This window comes from Salvelinus namaycush, chromosome 41 (assembly GCF_016432855.1).
Source record: "Salvelinus namaycush isolate Seneca chromosome 41, SaNama_1.0, whole genome shotgun sequence".
Taxonomy (NCBI): Eukaryota; Metazoa; Chordata; class Actinopteri; order Salmoniformes; family Salmonidae; genus Salvelinus; species Salvelinus namaycush.
Window position 1 is genome coordinate 21434974 of NC_052347.1, and position 22564 is coordinate 21457537.

The 22564-nt window shown below is 44.1% G+C and overlaps 1 protein-coding gene across 1 annotated transcript in view; it reads right to left on the reverse strand.

Annotated features, from left to right (window-relative positions):
- LOC120034238 (speckle-type POZ protein-like) overlaps positions 1-22564 on the reverse strand; it is a 107102-nt gene that overhangs the window by 79032 nt on the left and 5506 nt on the right. Inside the window, exon 2 of the mRNA XM_038980721.1 lies at positions 5528-5674. The gene's annotated coding sequence lies outside the window, so the exon portion shown is untranslated. The remainder of the gene's footprint in view (positions 1-5527; positions 5675-22564) is intronic.

Genomic DNA, 22564 nt, shown 5'->3' on the forward strand with positions numbered 1-22564 from the left:
CTCCTTCCCTCATTTACACACTCCACCTCGTACTGCACGCACGCACGCACACACTCCTTCCCTCATTTACACACTCCACCTCGTACTGCACGCACGCACGCACTCCTTCCCTCATTTACACACTCCACCTCGTACTGCACGCACGCACGCACTCCTTCCCTCATTTACACACTCCACCTCGTACTGCACGCACGCACGCACTCCTTCCCTCATTTACACACTCCACCTCGTACTGCACGCACGCACACACTCCTTCCCTCATTTACATTTCTGCAGCGCTATTTTAAATGTTTTACGTACTTCCATCTCACCTTTCTACATGTATATTATCCATACATGAATTAAACAGTGAGTTAGTGATACAGTGAATGCTGAGAATGAGCAGCTCCTCTCTGTGGAAGGTGTAGAAGCAGTGCATGAAGACTAACAGAGATGCCACCCCCTGTAGCTGTGGCCAAACTGTTTATTTTTAAAGCCCTGCGGTTGTGATGAAGTGTTGAGACTACGCTGAGTGTTGAGTACATCTAGACTCCAGACAACTTGGTGTGTGTGTGTGGTGGCTGGCCTCTAAATGCCACCGCGTCTAGTCAGTACTCAGACCCAACACTGTCTTGACTCTGGACTGCAACAAATATACAAAATTGTAAAGCTTTGCAACTTTTGAAACCTGATTCCAGACCATTTGGCCATCTCAGTGAGGCATGTTGTCGACTTAACATCCAGTCTGATCTGATCCAGGATCAGTGTATTACCTGGCCACAGAGCGCTGTGCAAAGCTGCCTGGCAGGCAACAGGCATCACATCCACCCAGCCAGAGTCTATTAAGATAAGATCCAAACAATAACAGTGCTGTAAGTGGCTTTCCCCACCTCGTACCTCACCATCCCCGTCTGACCTTTCCTAATTCATGTTAAGGTTAAGTGTAGCTGCGCTCGCTGCCTCTCAATATGTTCTCTCAGAGAGGCCTTTTGGTGAGTCATCAGATAGCGCCGGCTGCAGCAGTATTCTCTGAGGTTGGAAATGCCAGGCAGATAAGGCTGCTCTGGTGTTGGGCGTGCACAGATGCGCGCGCACACACACACAGTCCAGGGTGACATTTTAAAAGTCCTCACTGCTTCTCAGAGCACACCAGTTTAGTTTAACATCAGCCATTCTCCTCACTGCAGCTTATCCTCAACATAATACTCCAGCCATCACTCTCAGCAGCCAGACCCTTTAGTCTTCCAGTCCATCCTGTCAGTCTGTGCTGGAGTTAAAACTTTCCCCCAGCCACACCTCTCACAGATTAACACACTCTAATGGAGTCATTAGAGTCTGGCACATTCCAATCTCCACCCGGCCAGTCAAACTCACCACCGAGACTGATTCAGTTCCAGCAGACTCATGGTGACAACACCAGACAATGACACGGAGAGAGTGATGGAGTGAGAGTCCCCACTCAAAGGAGACAATTCACAAACCGGTAGACGTAAACAACGGCACATCACAGAGCAAGTACCTGTAGATGCATAAGGGAAGGTGTGGCTGGGAAAATAGGCAGAAGTGAGGAAAGGAAAGAAGGAAATAGGGATAGACAGGGTGGTAGAGGAGCTGATCACAGTTGGATTGTGGCCCTTCAGGAGGAGAAATAGAAATAAAACCTAATCATTAAGCAACTCCACACAAGCAGCCTGTTTGAGACTGGGGGGAGCCACCGGCAGAACAGCTGCAGGGTTGCCGCAGCAACTTGAATTAGAACCAGGAGGCCGAATGTGAAACAGAAACCAGGTGAAAGAGAAGAGAGTGATTGAGTGAGTGAAAGAAATGAAGAGGAATCAAACACCTTTCCAGGTTGCCAAGCGACAGGCGATGCCAGTCAGTGAATGTAGAGCACAGTTGATCAAAGTTGGCCGCTGGGCGGTAATACGTCCCAAAATAATTACTGTGAAAAGACCTTTAAGATGTAAACCTGCACTGTCACATTTGGCTGTTGAGCTGCCACATACGTCTGTTAGCATATGTGTTAGTGAGTAATTGCAATATGGTTGGAGTAATGACTGGGTTAGATATGTATATCCTAAGTCCTAAGGATTCCTTTCCCAGCACTGATTGAGACCACGTAACAATGGACCTAAGGATCAAATAATTTAAGGGATAATTAATGAGGTACTATGCGTTCTTTCGATAATCATGAAAGACGTGGCCTCCCGAGTGGCACAGTGGTCTAAGGCACTGCAGCGCAGCGCTAGCTGTGCCACTAGAGATTCTGGGATCGAGTCCAGGCTCTGTCGCAGCCGAGCGGGAGACCCATGGGGCGGCGCACAATTGGCCCAGCGTCGTCCGGGTTAGGGAAGAGTTTGGCCGGCAGGGATGTCCTTGTACCATCGCTCAGTAGCGACTCCTGTGGCGGGCCGGATGTTTCCTCCGACACATTGGTGCGGCTGGCTTCCGGATTAAGTGGGCATTGTGTCAAGAAGCAGTACGGCTCGGTTGGGTCGTGTTTCGGAGGACTCACGGCTCTCGACCTTCACCTCTCCCGAGTCCGTACGGGAGTTACAGCGAAGAGACAAGACTGTAACTATCAATTGGATACCACGAAATTGGGGAGAAATAGGGGTAAAAGATTTAAATAAATGAAGACGTGGAAATCGTGTTCCACGACGCGCTGGCAGAGTGGAACTGACCTTCCACAGAGTTGCATTATTTTCCAGAGAATGCAGAGCCCCTAGTTGATTATCCCTTTAATACCATGGCTATAATTTAACACGACGCAAGAAATGCATTCAACATCCACTGAAGTAGCTAAAAAGTTTACTAGATAGCTACAGTAGTTGCCTTGGTAACCAAAACACACTTGCTTGTTTAGCGAACCAAACCATCAGTCCTAGCATGCTATTATGAAAAATCCAATGGAACAATGCCAATAATGTTTTCAATTTGACCTTTGCTTTCAAAAGCAGCTCAAACATAGAACATTTAAGAATTAACTATATTGAATTCTACCGTGCAAATATACCATGCGTTTTAGAGAAATAATGAACTCTAGAATACCCTTCAAGTCAATCAGAAACAAGTATTTAACAATGCCATGGTATAATTAAGCAATAAGGCCCGATGCGGTGTGGTATATGGCCAATTTACCACGGCTAAGGGCTGTGATTAAGCACGACGCAACGTGGAGTGCCTGGACACAGCCCTTAGCCATGGCATATTGGCCATATACCACAAACCTCCGAGGTGCCTTATTGCTATTATAAACTGGTTACCAACGTAATTAGAGCAGTAAAACTAAATGTTTTGTCATACCCGTGGTATACGGTCTGACATAACATGGCTTTCAGCCAATCAAACCACCCAGTTCATAAAAACATCTGTTTTTACTGCTCTAATTACATTGGTAACCAGTTTATAATAGCAATAAGACTTCTCTGGGGTTTGTGGTATATGGCCAATATACCACGGCTAAGGGCTGTGTACAGGCACTCCGCTTTGCGTCGTGGTTAAGCATATTGGTCATATACCACACCCCCTCTGGCCTTAATGCTTAAATAAAGTATACCAATCAATAACAGCTTGGATAAAGTCTACATGAAGCGATTTGAGGTTTCATCCACCATAGATTTTTAGTCTTGCATGAGTTGTTTCTCTCACATAGATCACAATAGTTGTTCTCATTAAAGTGTCTGTAATGCAGTGTCTTTTAACTAATTGTGAGTGGACCAATCCACTGCCAGGCCAGGTCCTCCAGGGCCACCCCTGCCGTGCTGAACGGGAGAGGCAGAGCGTTGGGAGCTCATTGAGCCTGGCAGTCAGCTGGCAGGCCAGCCAAGGGTGAGTGACAGGTCAGGCGAGCGACACTGGGCCAGTCAGGCATGGTGAAACCAGCAAGCATAGAGCAGAGCATAGCAAATCCACTGAATATAAAACATTTAAATCAAATCAAAATCAAATCAAATTTTATTTGTCTCATACACATGGTTAGCAGATGTTAATGCGAGTGTAGCGAAATGCTTGTGCTTCTAGTTCCGACAATGCAGTAATAACCAACAAGTAATCTAACCTAACAATTTCACAACAGCTACCTTATACACACAAGTGTAAAAGGATAAAGAATATGTACATAAAGATATATGAATGAGTGATGGTACAGAACGGCATAGGCAAGATGCAGTAGATGGTATAGAGTACAGTATATACATATGAGATGAGTAATGTAGGGTATGTAAACATAAAGTTGCATAGTTTAAAGTGGCTAGTGATACATGTATTACATAAAGATGGCAAGATGCAGTAGATGATATAGAGTACAGTATATACATATACATATGAGATGAGTAATGTAGGGTATGTAAACATTATATTAAGTGGCATTGTTTAAAGTGGCTAGTGGTACATTTTTACATAATTTCCATCAATTCCCATTATTAAAGTGGCTGGAGTTGAGTCAGTATGTTGGCAGCGGCCACTAAATGTTAGTGGTGGCTGTTTAACAGTCTGATGGCCTTGAGATAGAAGCTGTTTTTCAGTCTCTCGGTCCCTGAGAGATTTAAATAAAATACCAATTTTTAAAACAAACACTCAATGATCTTAAATTACCTGGAGCAGCCGTGAGGGAGGGGGACAGGGGATGGAGCCACTGACAGAGGAGCGGATGAGGTGAGGTGGAAGGGGGCTGGGGGATGAGAGAAACCCAGTGACAGGTCCTCTAAAGCCCTGAACTAATTACTCTGTCTCCATAAAGAGACACTGGTCTCTGATCACTGCTAAGGGCTCTCACTGCAGGGTCAGCCCCGCACATCACTCATACACACACCAGCATGCACGAGGGCCTTCACACACAATAAGCACACAGAACTATTTTAACATACATACTTGTAATTTAATCTGAGAAACACTGTGTGGGCGAAGGTCAATTTCTACATAACGGATTCTGTTCACCTTTTGTTCCATCTAGAGGGTTGTTTCAGATCATATTTAAGGATTTGTTAAGTATACTAGAACGTCTACAAACACTTTATTCCTTAAAAATCCTCCGTTCTCTCCAGTTTACAGTTCTGTCACCGGTCATTTACAGTTACAATATCCTCCCCTCCCTCATCTCTCACACCAACACTGATAAGTATTCCCCTTTTCACACCTGTAAGTCCTTTATTAGAAATGAAGTGTTACTTTAGCTCTTTGAAGACAGACACATCTGAATCATATATTGAATGATTCAATGCTGCCACCTACATCTAATTCTGCTGTCTTTGCATCCACCCTCTTTCCTCTCTTCGTTTGTCTATCCTTGTCCTCTTTCCTCTCCTTTCATTTCTTTGCGTCATTCATTTATTCAAACCCTAAATCTCACACCTTCTCGCATCTAAAAGTAACCTTCCTCTCAACAAAATTCTCCCACTCCTAGTTATTTTTTCCTCTCTCAACATTTCCCTCAGTCTCTTCAAACCAGCCACCAGTCACTGCCTCACCCAAAATCACCCATCTTCCCAGTGTTGGTACACCCCCCCCCCCCCCCCCCCCCTTTATCTCCAACCCAGTTGGTACTCACCCAGATCAAAGTCCCTCAAACATCTGTGCTGCTGGCTGATGCCATGGCTGGGCCCCCTGTCTGTCAGTCTGGGAGCAGTCCTATATCTGTACGTCTGTGTCTGCGTCTCTGGCTGTGTCCCTCTGTTTGCCTGGGCCTCCTGTCCGGCTGCAGAGAAGGAGAGAAGGAGAACACAAACAAGAGATTGAGAGGAGAGGAGTGTTAGTGTGTGAGTTCATTGTGAAAAACAACCATTACAAAAAACCTTGATGCAAGATATACAAACAAACCGCTGACTAAGTGTATCTGAACTGACTCAGGTACCTCTACTTAACGTGTACGCACACAATAACACTTTTGTGAATGTGTAGTGTAAGTTCAGCAAGGAAAGTCCAGCCAGACAGTAGTTCAATCAGAAGACGATCTCAGTGAGACTCCAATAACAGTGCTGTCTGTCTGGCCTCTCTCTCCCTGGCTGAACAGTTCCAGTCTATGGTGGAGGAGAAGTCTGTCTGTCTCCTTCCCTGTCCCTCTGTCGACATGGCCCCGTCTCCCCCATGGAGTAGCGGGGTTCATTTAGTGAGGTGTCTGATTTGAGGTGAAACCAGACCGATGCCACACAGCAGAATTATTAAAACACTTCATTATGTCTAGTAGGGATGCACGATAGATCGGTGAGCATATCGGAAAAGGCCTATATTAGTAAAAAATGCCAACATCGGCCCGATGTCTTACACCAATATGCAAAACAGATGTGTACGCTGACGTGCATACCTATATAACGTAGGTAGATGACGTAATGACGCCACGAAAAATACAGAGCTACACAGAACAAAAGCAGAAAAATACTAAGCGCACTCTTCCAACAACTAAACAAGTTCAAGTCCAGCAGTCATTTGAAAGAGTAAGAACATTTCAGCGAGACAACTCAATGGTGAAATCCATTAACACCAAGATAGTGGAATTCATTGCCCTTGACAATCAACCCTTCTCTGTTGTGGATGATGTTGGCTTTCGCTGACTGGTTGAGCACCTCGAGCCCCGGTACACACTACCAAGTAGGCAGTTACACAGTATTGTTGAAACGTACATCTATGAGCTCACTGCTATTAGCTTCCCGACTGACATTTGGACCAGCGATGCCAGCCCCATGAGCATGCTGAGTCTGACAGCACAATGGGTCGACGAGGATTTCGTACTGAGGAAAGCCGTATTGCATGCTCAAGAATGTGCTGGTTCTCATACCGCTGCTGCCATTTCAATGGCTTTGAGAACATGTTTGAAACATGAACACATTCCTAGCGCCATTCGAACAACGGACTGGAGAAATAAGCTAATCAACTATATCACCAGACGTGATACCCTCTGTCATGGCATTGAAACGCCTGCTCAACAACCCCCCGACAGACCATTGGCTATGCTGCTCATGCATTGAATCTGCTCCTCGAGGACATCATGGCACTGAAAACAATGGATACACTCTACAAGAGAGCCAAGGAAATGGTTAGGTATGTGAAGGGTCATCAAGTTAGAGCAGAAAGTATGCTGGCAAGAGCATCCTGTCTGGTGCAGAGATCAACAAGGCCTATGGTGTCATCACTACCGTGTCTCGCCACCTTGGCCTTGATAAGGGCAAGGTTCTAGACAGTCTGGTGAAGTACACTTCCAAGCAAGGGCTTTGGGATGGAGACCCAATATGGCAGTCGTGCCAACATATCTCATCAGCCACCTGGTGGAAGGGACTTTGTGGATCCGAGGCTCTTTCCCCTGTTGCCTCCATCATCCTCCAAATCCCAGCAACATCAGCCGCCTCAGAGCGCAACTGGTCCTTGTTTGGGAACACACACCAAAGTACGCAACAGGTTGACCAATACAAGGGTTGAAAAATTGGTGGCCATCCGGGCAAATTTGAGGCTTTTTGAGCCTGACAACGAGCCATCCTCAAACAGGTTGGAAAGTGACAGTGAAGATGATGCCTCAGGGTCTGATGTTCAAGAGGTGGACATTGAGGAGGTACAGGGAGAAGACATGGAAGCCTGAGAGGAAGACAACCAAAGCTTTAGTTTGTAGATTATCATTTTACAGATGTATGTTGAAAACGTTTTTGGGAGATGCGATGGGTCATTGGGGATCATTCAATATTCACTTGTTCAGTGAAATCATCCCATGTGAAGAGTCAACTCATTTAATTAAAGTTCAATTTGTAACTAAATCGTTTTTATTTCTATTGGAAGGATTTAATAATTTGCAATTATGTCTACTTATGATAAGGTAAAAGGTTTATGTTTCTGTCTCCATTTGATATGGTAAATATATCCAATGCAAAAAACATCTACATTTAAAAATGGTATTCATATCAATTCCCATGGAAAGTTATTATTCCCCAAAATATTCCCCAAAATGTGTTATCAGTATAGTTTTTTTTGACAATGAAAATATCAGTATCGGCCAACAATGTCATATCGGTGCATCCCTAATGTCTAGTAATACACACACTAGCACTTCTAGTTCCTGCAGAGACTTCCACATAACTGAACAGGAGATAGACTTCATCAGGTTGTATGGTCCCTTTAAGATATGTACTCATATCTTAAATTATATAATTATTATATAATTTACAGACATGTACAAAGACAATAGCTGAGCGATGTGAGACACTTCAAGCTCTTCTGGTTTGTAAGACAAAGTACTGATTCAGAGCATTAATCTAAAACAAATAGGCCCAACTTGAGCCCATGAAGAAAGCCAATCCAACCTGAATCACAACGCGAAGCCAAGTGCAATACCATTCTGACTAACAATGTCTCTCTGTGACATGTTCTGAATAAAGAACACTCTTCCCCCTGTCTTTAATCCAGACCCTGCCATAGCCCCTGGGTCAGAAACTCAGAGAGAAGAGAGGTGGACTGAAGGAATCATCTTAACACCCTCAGGTTTACACAAGCCAGTCACAAATGTCAATCAGATGCAAAATATAGAGGCAAAATGCAAGCACGGAATGTGAGAGGCAGTGCTATTCTCAGAGGTGTGTGTCTCAGGGGGACAGAGGCTTGATCAATAGCTCACCTGCAATGAATATGTGAGTGTTCTTATTGACTGGACAAGCAGATGTGTAATCAAAACCTGACAACAGAAGCATGAGTCCGGTCGATATTTTTTGGCTCCAAAATCACTAATGCCTCCTGGTTCAAACACCGTTTTAACAGGCAAAAATGGGGATTAAGAGAAATTTAGGTCTGACGATATGCTGTGATTGTGTCAGACTGTGTACAAAATAATGAGTCAACTGTGTGAGGTGAAGAGGGTGCATCTCCGTGGTCCTGTGGTGGGCAGAGCCTTCCTGGGTGGTCTGTACAGTGAAAGTCATCTGGCTAAACCAGCCTTCAGACCTACATACAGTGGGGCAAAAAAGTATTTAGTCAGCCACCAATTGTGCAAGTTCTCCCACTTAAAAAGATGAGAGGCCTGTAATTTTCATCATAGGTACACTTCAACTATGACAGACAAAATGAGGGGGGAAAAATCCAGAAAATCACATTGTAGGATTTTTAATGAATTTATTTGCAAATTATGGTGGAAAATAAGTATTTGGTCAATAACAAAAGTTTATCTCAATACTTTGTTATATACCCTTTGTTGGAAATGACAGAGGTCAAACGTTTTCTGTAAGTCTTCACAAGGTTTTCACACACTGTTGCTGGTATTTTGGCCCATTCCTCCATGCAGATCTCCTCTAGAGCAGTGATGTTTTGGGGCTGTTGCTGGGCAACACGGACTTTCAACTCCCTCCAAAGATTTTCTATGAGGTTGAGATCTGGAGACTGGCTAGGCCACTCCAGGACCTTGAAATGCTTCTTACGAAGCCACTCCTTCGTTGCCCGGGCGGTGTGTTTGGGATCATTGTCATGCTGAAGGACCCAGCCACGTTTCATCTTCAATGCCCTTGCTGTTGGAAGGAGGTTTTCACTCAAAATCTCACGATACATGGCCCCATTCATTCTTTCCTTTACACGGATCAGTCGTCCTGGTCCCTTTGCAGAAAAACAGCCCCAAAGCATGATGTTTCCACCCCCATGCTTCACAGTAGGTATGGTGTTCTTTAGATGCAACTCAGCATTCTTTGTCCTCCAAACACGACGAGTTGAGTTTTTACCAAAAAGTTCTATTTTGGTTTCACCTGACCATATGACATTCTCCCAATCTTCTTCTGGATCATCCAAATGCTCTCTAGCAAACTTCAGACGGGCCTGGACATGTACTAGCTTAAGCAGGGGGACACGTCTGGCACTGCAGGATGAGTCCCTGGCGGCGTAGTGTGTTACTGATGGTAGGCTTTGTTACTTTGGTCCCAGCTCTCTGCAGGTCATTCACTAGGTCCCCCCGTGTGGTTCTGGGATTTTTGCTCACCGTTCTTGTGATCATTTTGACCCCACGGGGTGAGATCTTGCGTGGAGCCCCAGATCGAGGGAGATTATCAGTGGTCTTGTATGTCTTCCATTTCCTAATAATTGCTCCCACAGTTGATTTCTTCAAACCAAGCTGCTTACCTATTGCAGATTCAGTCTTCCCAGCCTGGTGCAGGTCTACAATTTTGTTTCTGGTGTCCTTTGACAGCTCTTTGGTCTTGGCCATAGTGGAGTTTGGAGTGTGACTGTTTGAGGTTGTGGACAGGTGTCTTTTATACTGATAACAAGTTCAAACAGGTGCCATTAATACAGGTAACGAGTGGAGGACAGAGGAGCCTCTTAAAGAAGAAGTTACAGGTCTGTGAGAGACAGAAATCTTGCTTGTTTGTAGGTGACCAAATACTTATTTTCCACCATAATTTGCAAATAAATTCATTAAAAATCCTACAATGTGATTTTCTGGATTTTCTTTCTCATTTTGTGTACCTATGATGAAAATTACAGGCCTCTCTCATCTTTTTAAGTGGGAGAACTTGCACACTTGGTGGCTGACTAAATACTTTTTTGCCCCACTAACAGCAGAACAGCTACTTAGATCTACTACCTCTACTGTCTGAATCGGAGACTAAAATCCCCTTGGCTCACTGCAACAGCTATCCTCCTTGCCCTGTCTATGACCTATGATAATTTACTCTGTGCTTTCTCTCATCTCAATCTCTTCTGGCCATCCCTCCTTCACCCCCTCTTCTCCTTTCTCTGACCTGTACTCATTCTCTATGCATCCGTCTCCCACCTTGCTCCTTCTTTTCCCCTTCCTGACTGATAGGCGTTGGTCAGCGGTTTGGTAATGAGTTGGAACTCCAGGAAATGAGGGTTGACCTGCAGTGTGTGATCCTGTAATCAGGTTGGGTAAACGCTGGGGCCTCGCCCTGCCACCCTCCTTGCCTCTGCACTCCCTGCCCCGGCCTGTCTGTCTGTCCACCAGTGAGCCTGATCGTTTAGTCAGGTTGGAGAGGGGAGGAGAGATGAGATGACAACACAGACACCCGCTGCCATCCATCCTGTCAGGACTCCATGGCAGAGCAAACCTACATCTCCTCAGCTTGAGAGAGCAGGGATTGGATGGTGAGGAGGGGAATGAGGGAGAGGGAGGGAGGGGAGGAGAGGAGGATGGAGCTGAGAGAGACAGGAGAGTAGCGGGGGGAAACAAAAGTGTAAGAAGAAAACAAATGGAAAGCAGAAAAAGCAAAGTGAGAGGAAGAATGGGAGATGAGAGGCAGGATGAAAGATGGGTCGATGTACTACAGGCTGATGAAAAAGAGAGAAGGGGAGCAGCAGACAAGACAAGGACAGAAACAAAACGAGAAAGGATTGAAGACAAATTAAGCAGAGGGCGGAAAGGGACGGGAGAGATGGGGATAGACATTAAAAGACGTCAGCCATGATACGGGGAAAAAGAAAGAGAAAAAAGGACTGTTCCTCACAGGTTCACCGCTGCTGAAACCCCCTAAGACTTGAAAAAGAGGAATATTTAGAGAGCGGCAGCTGGCCAGGGGGTCACATCAAGCGCTTGACCATGTTTAACCTGTTGAGGACAGAGGGCGCTGTTTTCACTTTGGGGGAAAATCATGCCCAATTTAAACGGCCTCGTACTCAATTCTTGCTCGTACAATATGCATATTATTATTACTATTGGATAGAAAACACTCTCTAGTTTCTAAAACCGTTTGAATTATATCTGTGAGTAAAACAGAACTCCTTTTGCAGCAAACTTCCTAACAGGAAGTGGAAAATCTGAAATCGATGCTCTGTTCTAGGGCCTGCCTATTAATGTCCTTGATATTTATTAGTATAGATGCACTTCATACGTCTTCCACTAGATGTCGACAGGCAGTGAGAGAAGAAATGGAGTGTGTAACTTGATCTGGGGTCGAATTAAAGCTCTCGGCATGACGCGTCACCAGTTTCCTGTTTTCTGGAGAGCGCGTGAAGGGACCTGGATTTGCCTTCTGATAAGCTGTCGTTATGGACGACTAATATCTCCGGCTTTGATTTTATTTGATACATGTGACAATATCATCGTAAAGTATGTTTTTTCAATATAGTTTTATTAGATTATTGAAATTTATTCGGGACGTTAGGCGTGTTGCGTTGTGTGCCTTTGTTCAGGAAGGAGAGCTTTGCGCTACTTTGCTAGCTTTCCGTGCTAATTGACTGGAGAAGAGGACATTCTAAATCCAAACAACGATTGTTCCCGACAAAGGACCCCTTGTACAACATTCTGATGAAAGATCATCAAAAGTAGGACCCATTTTATGATGCTATTTCATATATCTGTCGAACATGTTGTACTAGTCGTTTGCGCCCAGATTTTGGGTACTCTCTCGCTATACCTAAGCTGGATGTCGTAATGAAGTTATTTTTAGAATTCTAACACGGCGATTGCATTAAGAACTAGTGTATCTATCATTTCCTATACAACATGTATTTTCTAGTAACGTTTATGAATAGTTATTTGGTCAGAATAGTTGGAGTGTCATAAAAATATCCGCACATTCTGGGAAAAAGATGCTACGTTAGCACAATGTATAACCACTGATTTCAGCTCTAAATATGCACATTTTCGAACAAAACACAAGTGTATGTATAACCTGATGTTATAGGACTGTCATCTGATGAAGGTTTATGAAGGTTAGTGAAAATTAATATCTTTTGCTGGTTTATTCGCTATCGCTAACGTGCCTATTGCTATCGCTAACGTGCCTTGATGAATGAATGCGGTAGTGTGGTAGGCTATTATAGTAAGCTAATATAATGCTATATTGTGTTTTCGCTGTAAAACACTTTTTAAAAATCGGAAATATTGGCTGGATTCACAAGATGTTTGTCTTTAATTTGCTGTACACCATCGATTTTTCAGAAATGTTTTATGATGAGTATTTAGGTATTTGACGTTGGTGTCTGTAATTACTCTGGCTGCTTCGGTTCTATTTCTGACGGTAGCTGTGATGGTAGCTGCAATGTAAAACTGATTTATACCTCAAATATGCACATTTTTCGAACAAAACATAGATTTATTGAATAACATGTTATAAGACTGTCATCTGATGAAGTTGTTTCTTGGTTAGTTTGGTTGGTTCTTGGTTAGTTTGGTTGGTTCTTGGTTAGTTAGGTTGGCTTTGTGCATGCTACCTGTGCTGTGAAAAATGTCTGTCCTTTTTTGTATTTGGTGGTGAGCTAACATAAATATACGTGCTGTTTTCGCTGTAAAACATTTTAAAAATCGGACATGTTGACTGGATTCACAAGATGTGTATCTTTCATTTGCTGTATTGGACTTGTTAATGTGTGAAAGTTAAATATTTCAAAAAAATATCTTTTGAATTTCGCGCTCTGCCTTTTCAGTGGAATGTGGGAGGAGTTCCGCTAGCGGAACGCCAGAGCCAGACAGGTTAAAAAGAGCCACTAAGAGTGAATAACTGTCATAATTATGAGCACAACTGGGCCAGTCAACCCTGTGCTGCTGCTGCACACAGTGGAGGATCTGGGTTATTCACACACACACAGGGCCATAAAGGAGTAATATGCCTCAGGTAATTCAAAGGTCGCCTACGATAGACTAGCATCCTGTCCAGGGGGTGTACACCATCAGCCAATCCGGTGGCTACTTAATACTAGGGCTGGGAATTGCCAGGAATCTCACGATATGATATTATCACGATACTTAGGTGCCAATACAATACGTGTTACGATTCTCACGATTCTGTATGTATTGCAACTCGATGTTCCAAGCATATTGCTCACCATATGGTCTGCTGCAGAGGCACAACAGAGAGCCATGAGAAAATGCATTTTAATCAATCTATTTAAAAAGAAGATGGAGAACAATAATATATGAAGGAAAAATACTGGAGTTTTGGTGCAAGTACAGCCAATTAGCGCTAAAATAACATTGCGATATTGTCAAAACAATACGATATGGCCTCCCGAGTGACGCAGTGGTCTAAGGCGCCACTGCAGCCTCCAGTTCGATCCCAGGTTGTGTCACAGCCGGGCCGTGACCGGGAGCCCCATGAGGTGGCGCATAATTGGCCCAGCGTCATCCGGGTTAGGGGAGGGTTTGGCCGGGGGATTTCCTTGGTTCATTATGCTCTAGCGACTCCTTGTGGCCGACCGGGCACCAGCAAGCTGACCTCAGTTGGCAGTTGGACGGTCTTTCCTCCAACACATTGGCGCACATTGGTGCAGCTAGCTTCCGGGGTAAGTGAGCAGTGGGTTAAGAAGCAGCGAAACAGAGCAGCGCGGCAGGTCATGTTTCGGGGGACATAACTCCCACAGAACTACTTGACCTCTTACTCCCCTCTCTCTCTAGAATGAAATCCTGCGACTAATGAAGGCTGGCTACCCAACAACCTGTCCACTTGACCCCATCACCTCCTCCAGACCATCTCTACAGACCTTCTCCCATTCCTCACTTGCCTCAACTCATCCCTGACCACTGGCTGCGTCCCCTCTGACTTCAAGTTTGCCTCTCCTTCAGAAACCAACACTTCATCCCTCTGACGTCAACAACTACAGACCGGTATCCCTTCTTTTCTTTCCAAAATACTTGAGCGTGCTGTAACTCTCTCGTTATCACTCTCAGAACGATCTTGTTGATCGTAACCAGTTAGCCTTCAAGTCGTGTCACTCATCCGAGACTGCTCTCCACTCTGCCAAAGCTGACTCGGTGTCTGCACCACGTACTCTCACTACTGGTGTCCCCCAGGGCTCAGTTCTAGGCCCGCTCCTCTTTACACGAAGTCATTCTGCTCTGTCATGTCCTTTCATGGTCTTCCTATCATTGCTATGCAGATGACACTCTACTTTTTCTCCCTCACCCCTTCTGACAGTCAGGTGGAGACACGCATCTCTACGTGCCTGGCATATCTCAGCTTGGATGTCAGCCCACCACCTCAAGCTCAACAAAACACAGCTGCTCTTCCTCCCAGGGAAGGCCTGCCTACTCCAAGACCTCTCCATCACAGTTGACAACTCCAAGGTGCCCCCCTCCCAGAGTGCAAAGAACCTTGACAACCACTGTCACTCTCTGCAAACATCAAAGCAGTGACTCGCTCCTGCAGGTTCACGATCTTCAGAGTACAACCTTTCCACACACAGGAAGCGGCGCAGGTCCTAATCCAGGCACGTCTAGACTACTGCAACTCTTTTGGCTGGGCTACCAGCTTCTGCCATCAAACTCCTGCAACTTGGTGGAAAGCTTCCCCCTAAAGTCAGGGCAGCGGAGTCCCTGCCCATCTTTCAAAAACATCTGGAAGAAATGTGTTGAGGGAAATGTACTTGATACAATTGTGATGTATAGTCTCACCTAACTATCTTAAGATGAATGTACTAATTGTAAGTCGCTCTGGATAAGAGCTTCTGCTAAATGACTAGAATGGAAAACGTAGAATGAACAATATGTGCTCACAGACCTAGACACACATTATGGTTACATATGTTTCTTATGCACAGCTCATTTGTGCATGCAAATACGCATCTTGACAGGAACTGTAGTACAAATCTGTTTATTCGTGAAAACTTGAACCAAGAGGGTAAATCAATTTGAATCCCTTTGACAGCACCCCTTTTGATTTGAAGCAAACTTTACATACATATTTGCCCATTGTAGAAGTGCTCAGAAAGTGACTTTTTGGACCCGAATGCCAAAAGATTCAAGAGATAAAAAGGTACCAGACATCCATGTCTTCATCACCGCAAAAGATAAACAGTTGAGATTGATATCACTTACAAACAGGGTTATCAAACTACTCAATTTGTCGTCATTTTTATTTTATTTGACCTTAAACTTTAATTATCTAAAAATGCGTAAACTACTGTTTTTTTAGATTCACATATGTTGTAGCTTAGAGCCTTGTGTTGTGCTCACCATCGGTTGAGACAACATGTTCTTGAATACAGGGTGGGTGTCATGTTTTGGTAACTAAATGTACTGAAATGGAAATAAAATGTACATTTCCACTTTCAAATGAAACCACAAAGATGGTGTGAGGGAGAACGTTGCCTTGAATGGGAATATCTGTTTGTTTTAATTATACTGTTTATACTCCATAGGAAACCTATTGAAATCATAGAAATATAGACAATAGTATAGACATGACCATTTAAGTTGACATCTGATGGTGGGTGGACCAGAGGCCATCTCTGTGGTAGTAATTAGAAGTTACAATTTTAATTCAATTTACATTTCAATGGTATACCAGCTAAATTACAGTGGTCTGAAGGGATAGGTCCATTCTATGAATAATTGTTCTACGCTTGAAATGACACCCACCATTCAAGAGCATGTTGTGTCTCAGATATCGGGCACAACACAAAACCCGCAGAAGATGTGCAGTTGGGTCGAATATACGCCCATATCAACCCAAAAAATCTGAGTTTACGCATTTATGCTAATTGGTAAAAACATTTTTTTATTATAACACATTTTTTGGGAAGAAATTATCAAATAGTTTGAAAACCCTGCTTGTGAGCTTTTGATATAATTTAAACTCAACAGTTTATATTTTCCCAGTGGATGTCTCATGGTATGGTATGCAAAGTGGATGAACTTTGAACACCTTTATCTCCTGAATGTTTTGGCAATCAGGTCCAAAAAGTCACTTTCTGGCCCCTTCTTCCATGGGCAAACATCAATGGAAAGTTCTGCTAAAATCAAAAGGGATGCTGTCAAAAACTGATTGAATTCAAATGGATTAAACCGACAGACAATTGTGTGTGCGTGAGTACTGTGAATGTGGGAGTCAGATAATGGGTGCGGACTGATGAGTCCAAGCCTAATCTCTGGCCATGTTTACACAAACACACATTCAGATAAACACAGTCCCCCTGACCTCTTCTCCTAACTTCATCAACTCATCCCCCATTCATCTCCTAACCTCTCAAGCACCGTCTCTTTTTATCTACTTTTCCCAATATCACACTACCTCCCTCTATCCCTCTCCTTCAAATTTCCCATTCTAAATCCATTTCCTCCCTCCCCTCTTTTTCTCTGCCCATCCACAATAGCAGCCTTTCCAGGAGGGCCATTAATCTTCTTCAAGGCGAGCCGAGCCAGAGAGCGCTTAGGCTACGGCAGATTACCATCTCTCCTTACTGATCACTGCTGCTGCTCACTGGACAACACAGGAAGGGAGATCGTGGTTGGAGCCCCAAACCAGGAGAGAGCGACGCCCACCAAATCTGCAAAAGGTATTTGCATCCTAATTCAGAGGTGTATACATTTAAATCCAAACTGAGAACTCCCTACCTGTCCAACCCACACCTGTCTGCCTGTCCCCTGAGAGGACTCAGAGCCTAAGGAGAGAGCATTTAGCTAGGTTTTCTATAGATAGATAAGACCCACTTCTAGTCTTTAGTCTATATGTAATGACAGGGTAGAGGTAATAGCCCAGTGATTGTGGGGATCCATAACCAGCCTACAAGGGTCGGCTTCCACTTACAGCCTGTGAGATACGGTAGAGTTAGAGGGAGAGTAGAGGACAAGTGAGGGGCAGATAAGATAGAAGTGGTAGAGAGGGGAGCATTATGCGTTAGGTAGAGGCTGGGAGGCAGGGGGGCAATGAAGCAGCTGATGTTTATTCACTTGTCAAAACGCTACAGGCAAAGACATGCGAGGTGTGCCTTCCGGAGACTTCAGGGCAGAACAGAGAGGGTTAGGGGGGTGTGTGTAGCTAAGGGGAGGTATTATGGTGTTAGTGTGGGGGGTGTTAGATACGTATTTACAGGCCAGGATTAGGGGGATGCGGCAGAGAAGAGACGTGACCTTGCAGCCAAGAGTCTTTTTTTTACGAGACGCCTCACAATAATCCACACACCCACACACACGCCTGTGCCACCACCAAGGCCAGTCCTCTACTCTAGAGAGAGGCTGGTGGAGAGGGGGGGGAGAGGAGGGGTTGAGTGACAAGGGCTCAGATCTTATATATCTCCATGCTGTCTTCGGTAACCCCCTGCAAGTTCAAAATCTAACTGGAATAATAGGAATAATAGTAATAGGATAGGAATAATAGGAATAATAGTAATAGGATAGGAATAATAGGAATAATAGGAATCACTCATATCATTCTGCAATGTAAGGTCCTTGTTTCTCCTTCTGAAAGCAGGGTCATCTCAGCTTGGATAAGAACCTAAGCACCAGGATAGCTTTATACAGTTATCCTATAACTTAATGCAATGCCTCTTCCTCCTCACTGAGGTTAAGGCTTTATACAGTTATCCTATAACTTAATGCAATGCCTCTTCCTCCTCACTGAGGTTAAGGCTTTACACAGTTATCCTATAACTTAATGCAATGCCTCTTCCTCCTCACTGAGGTTAAGGCTTTACACAGTTATCCTATAACTTAATGCAATGCCTCTTCCTCCTCACTGAGGTTAAGGCTTTGGGGGTGTTGCCAACTTTCAGTACGCTGTCACCTTGTTGTCTGGGGATCAGAGTTGAGGACAGGGGTTATACTTAGAGCTGTCTACATACTGTACGTCCCTCCACAGCGCTGACTTGGGATCAGTAGCTCTGTTCAGGGCCTCTGTGCCACACGGCGGGGAGGAGAGGTATGGCTCAGCGCTAAAGACTGACACTAACTTAATCACTGTTAATTGAGTCGGCTGCTGGGGAAGGTGCAACATTAAAAGGGGCAATCTGCAGTTGAGGGATGGGGCTGGAGAAATGTAACCACTATGAAATTCATAGGCAGAGCTATGAATGCAAGGACTGACAACATGTAAGTTTGAACTATGATTTGAGGCTATATAGTTTACAAACAGTGGAGTAAACAAGCTTAAATTTTGGGTTCTGATGGGGTACGACAGTAGAACTAAGCTCATGAGGCATTTATAAGTTATATTCTTCAAGAATCAAATGGGTACTTATTCATTCATACGTTTAAAAAAATGGATGCCGCAACTGCAGATTGCCCCTTTAAAGGATAAAAACGGTAGACAGGGCTGGCTCAGCCTGTCATTGGGTGTCTAATCACTGAGAAGACACACACATGCGCACACACACATCAGATCACTATCGGATATTAGCCCAGAACCACTCAGGACCCTCAAAGGGGCTTTGATCAGTCGAGGGTCGAGGAGAGCGAACGGACAGGGGGGGGGGGGGCGAGGACACAGCCCACACACACCATCAGAGGAGCGAGGGACAGAGAGACAGACAAGATGAGTGTCCTTCCCTGTCATCAGGACCCGGAGGTGTCCAAGGAGATGACAGAGGGGCATATTCAAAGGGCTGTCTGCCTCCATAGCTGCCCCCAAGAAGCTTGGATCAATTACACTGTAATTACACTGTAACTGCTTAAGTTAGGCTGCTACCCCCAAAGTCAGGGTGCTACCCCCAAAGTTAGGGGGGAATGTAACCCCATTCCATGGCCTTTAATATCATCAACTTGAGCAACAACACATGCTCTTGCTAGTGATCCCAGCAGCAGTTTTAGTGAGTGATGAGACAGGTGACAGTGGGTTGTATAAAGCCTATAGCAGTGGGTTGTGTATAGCCTATAGATAGCTGGTGAGTGGATTTATGAAGATGGAGGGGTCCTGTAATATAGTGTTGATGAATTGACCAGCCTCCACCCTTCCTTGACCATAGGGACTGGATATCTGTCAAACTGTCTGGAGCTGACAGGGTTAAAAATCAACTGATAAAACTACTGCTCTATCTAACGACAGAGAACAAAGGAAAGGACACAATAGGAAAAAGCCCAGCAGGAACAAGCAGAGAGGAGACAAGCTCTTCCCTCTTATTAAGAGTTTCTCCCACAAATGCTGACAGCCTCACACTGCCAAATTAAAGGTTTTTGAGCACACACACAATGACAATGACATGCACACGTTTCTTTCTTGTGCCGCAACATCCATACACTTTGCTGTCGTGGCTCAGTGCATGGATGCCGTGAGATCAAAGATTTTACAGATCGTATGAGATGCTTTAGCGGTGGACTGCAGGGGTCTGACATCAAATCAAATGTATTTATAAAGCCCTTCTTACATCAGCTGATATCTCAAAGTGCTGTACAGAAACACAGCCTAAAACTCCAAACAGCAAGCAATGCAGGTGTAGAAGCATCCCCTGCCATGGAGATAGAGGTATGGAGCCATGGAGGAGAGAGAGAAAGGAAGAGGGGAAAAGAATGATCGAGAATCCAAATGAAAGGCTGCCAAGCAAAAAGAGGTAGAGTATCTGTACACTGAAAAGCAATACAAAAGCAGACATAATGAAAGAAGATGAGAAATAAGCACAGCATACATCATATACATTGAGCTTTTATTTCTGAAATGGGTAGAAGAATATAGATTTAAGTTTAAGTAAAAATGCCTCACACAAAAATCACAATATCAAACAATTACTCTGATCAGAATTGGATCAGAGGCCAACAGAGTAATGTTGTGCCAAATGGAATTGTTTTCTTACCGCTTAAACTGCCATGTTTGGGGAGGGGGGTTCCGTTTAAAACAATAAGGGAAAAAATATCCACATTTATTCATAATGCAAATGAAATGGTCCTATTACAGATGTATGACTGTTAGGGCCGGGAAATTACGTTATCTACCGCGACCCTTTACACACACAGAACGCAGTACAGTAACATGTCCATAATTGATCACTTTGACAATTTTTTAAAAAGTGCCGCATCAGCAGCGTATGTACCTTTTCAGACACTAAAATTCTGCTCCAGCATAGAACGTTGAATTGTTTCCCTGACAACAAACGTTGCTGATTGATGTGCTGCTGTGTCGTTTATGCTGTTTTTTATGGTAGGGTAGCTAGAAGTGCTTTCTTTCTATTAAATGTCTTCGTAAGTCGCGATAACTAACATACTTTAAAGTACTTTTTTTAGTCAGAGCACAGGCAGCAGGCATGCTAGGATTGAAAGTTCTGGTCGCCTAGTGATGGAAGGTTGTCCCGCTTCGGCATTAATTTACAGACAAGTAAAATGGCGTTCATGTCTCCAGAGAAGGTTTCTTGTGGGCGTTTAAAAAGCCATAGTGTAGTCTACCCTAACAGACAAACAAGCATGACGTAACCGAGGCGCTTTCAAGAGGACACATATCATTATATCTGAAAAGGGTAATCAATACAGGCTACACCAGTACCCTACTGTGATTTCATATGAGACAGAAACACCCCTACCCACTAATCAACTAAGAGAAGCCTACCCCGTGCAAGACTGGCCCGAAGATACTGTATACCGCCAACACCAGTACCATGTATAGCCTAAGCGAGGATATTCTACATGCAACAGACCAAAGACTGAACACACACTTGGGTCATTAGCGAAGAGAAAGAGCAGGCAGGCCAGCATGAGGGAGAGAGGAGGGGCAGGCAGGCCAGCATGAGGGAGAGAGAGGAGGGGCAGGCAGGCCAGCATGAGGGAGAGAGAGGAGGAGCAGACAGGCCAGCATGAGGGAGAGAGAGGAGGTGCAGGCAGGCCAGCATGAGGGAGAGAGAGGGGCAGGCAGAACCATACACGGTTTGGTAATCTGCATCTCGCAATGTCTTAATTGTCTTCCATGCCTCGCAAATTCACCAAAGTAGCCTAAAGTTCACCTCTTCCTCTGAGTTTATTTAAATTACACTACCTTCTGTAGGCCTTCATAGCCATAGTCTAGTTAGGCTATAACAAAGGGGGAAAAAGAATGGGAAAAAGTGTGATAACTGCACTGTGACTTTAATATGTGGGGTGGGGGTTCGGTTAGGGATTTCTCTTAACTTTAAAGATCCCAACTTCATTTAAATGTTCACACCCCTAGTTTTATTAATGTACAGAAATAAAAAATCCTACATGTCAAAATGTAGGTGATATGCATATTGGCTACAGCTTCATGTCCAAACCGATGCCGACAAGAGGTGCCAAAAAATGTGGCCAAACTTAAATGAGACTTAAATTACAAAAATATAGTGATGACTGACAAATATAACGAAGGATAATTAACATGAGCATCTAAAGGCTTGATTCTGTCGACATACTGGAGGCACGGTTCCTTCAGATCAAATGGTCACAAGACTGGAGAGTGAAGGACAGTCCCCCACCTTAAATCTGAGCGGGGGCGGTTAGCATTTTAAAACTATTTAACCGTAAACATAATTGTTTAAAACCTGGACATTTAATGTAATTTTATGAAGCACGTACCTTGTTTCAAAGTAACCTAGCATAGCCAAAATACAACCATAGAAATGTTGTTCTACTGGTACATTATTTTATTGTCCAACAGCATAATCCTAGTCATATTAGTAAGCCATGCTAGATAATGCATCTTTAGATCTCCCCTTCATTTTTACATGAACCCACTGGTGCATGCGGTGCGCTTTTGAGAAAGATCTTTTCCTGCTAATTGCATTGGGGAACATTCGCGCATAGCCTACAGCCATGTGCGCATTGTTGAGCTTATAATATAAAGAAATAAAACTATCAACATTTTAAGCTAAAGGGTCTGATCTGTCGCATCAGTCTCATTGTTTTTTTTTGTTTTTTTTAATGTGCAGTGGTTGGATGAATTTTAAAACAGTCCGTTTTAAAACAGACATTTATCATCATTACAGGGACAACGGGACTCCCTTAATGTCGAGCCCTGTAGGGAAAAGTATT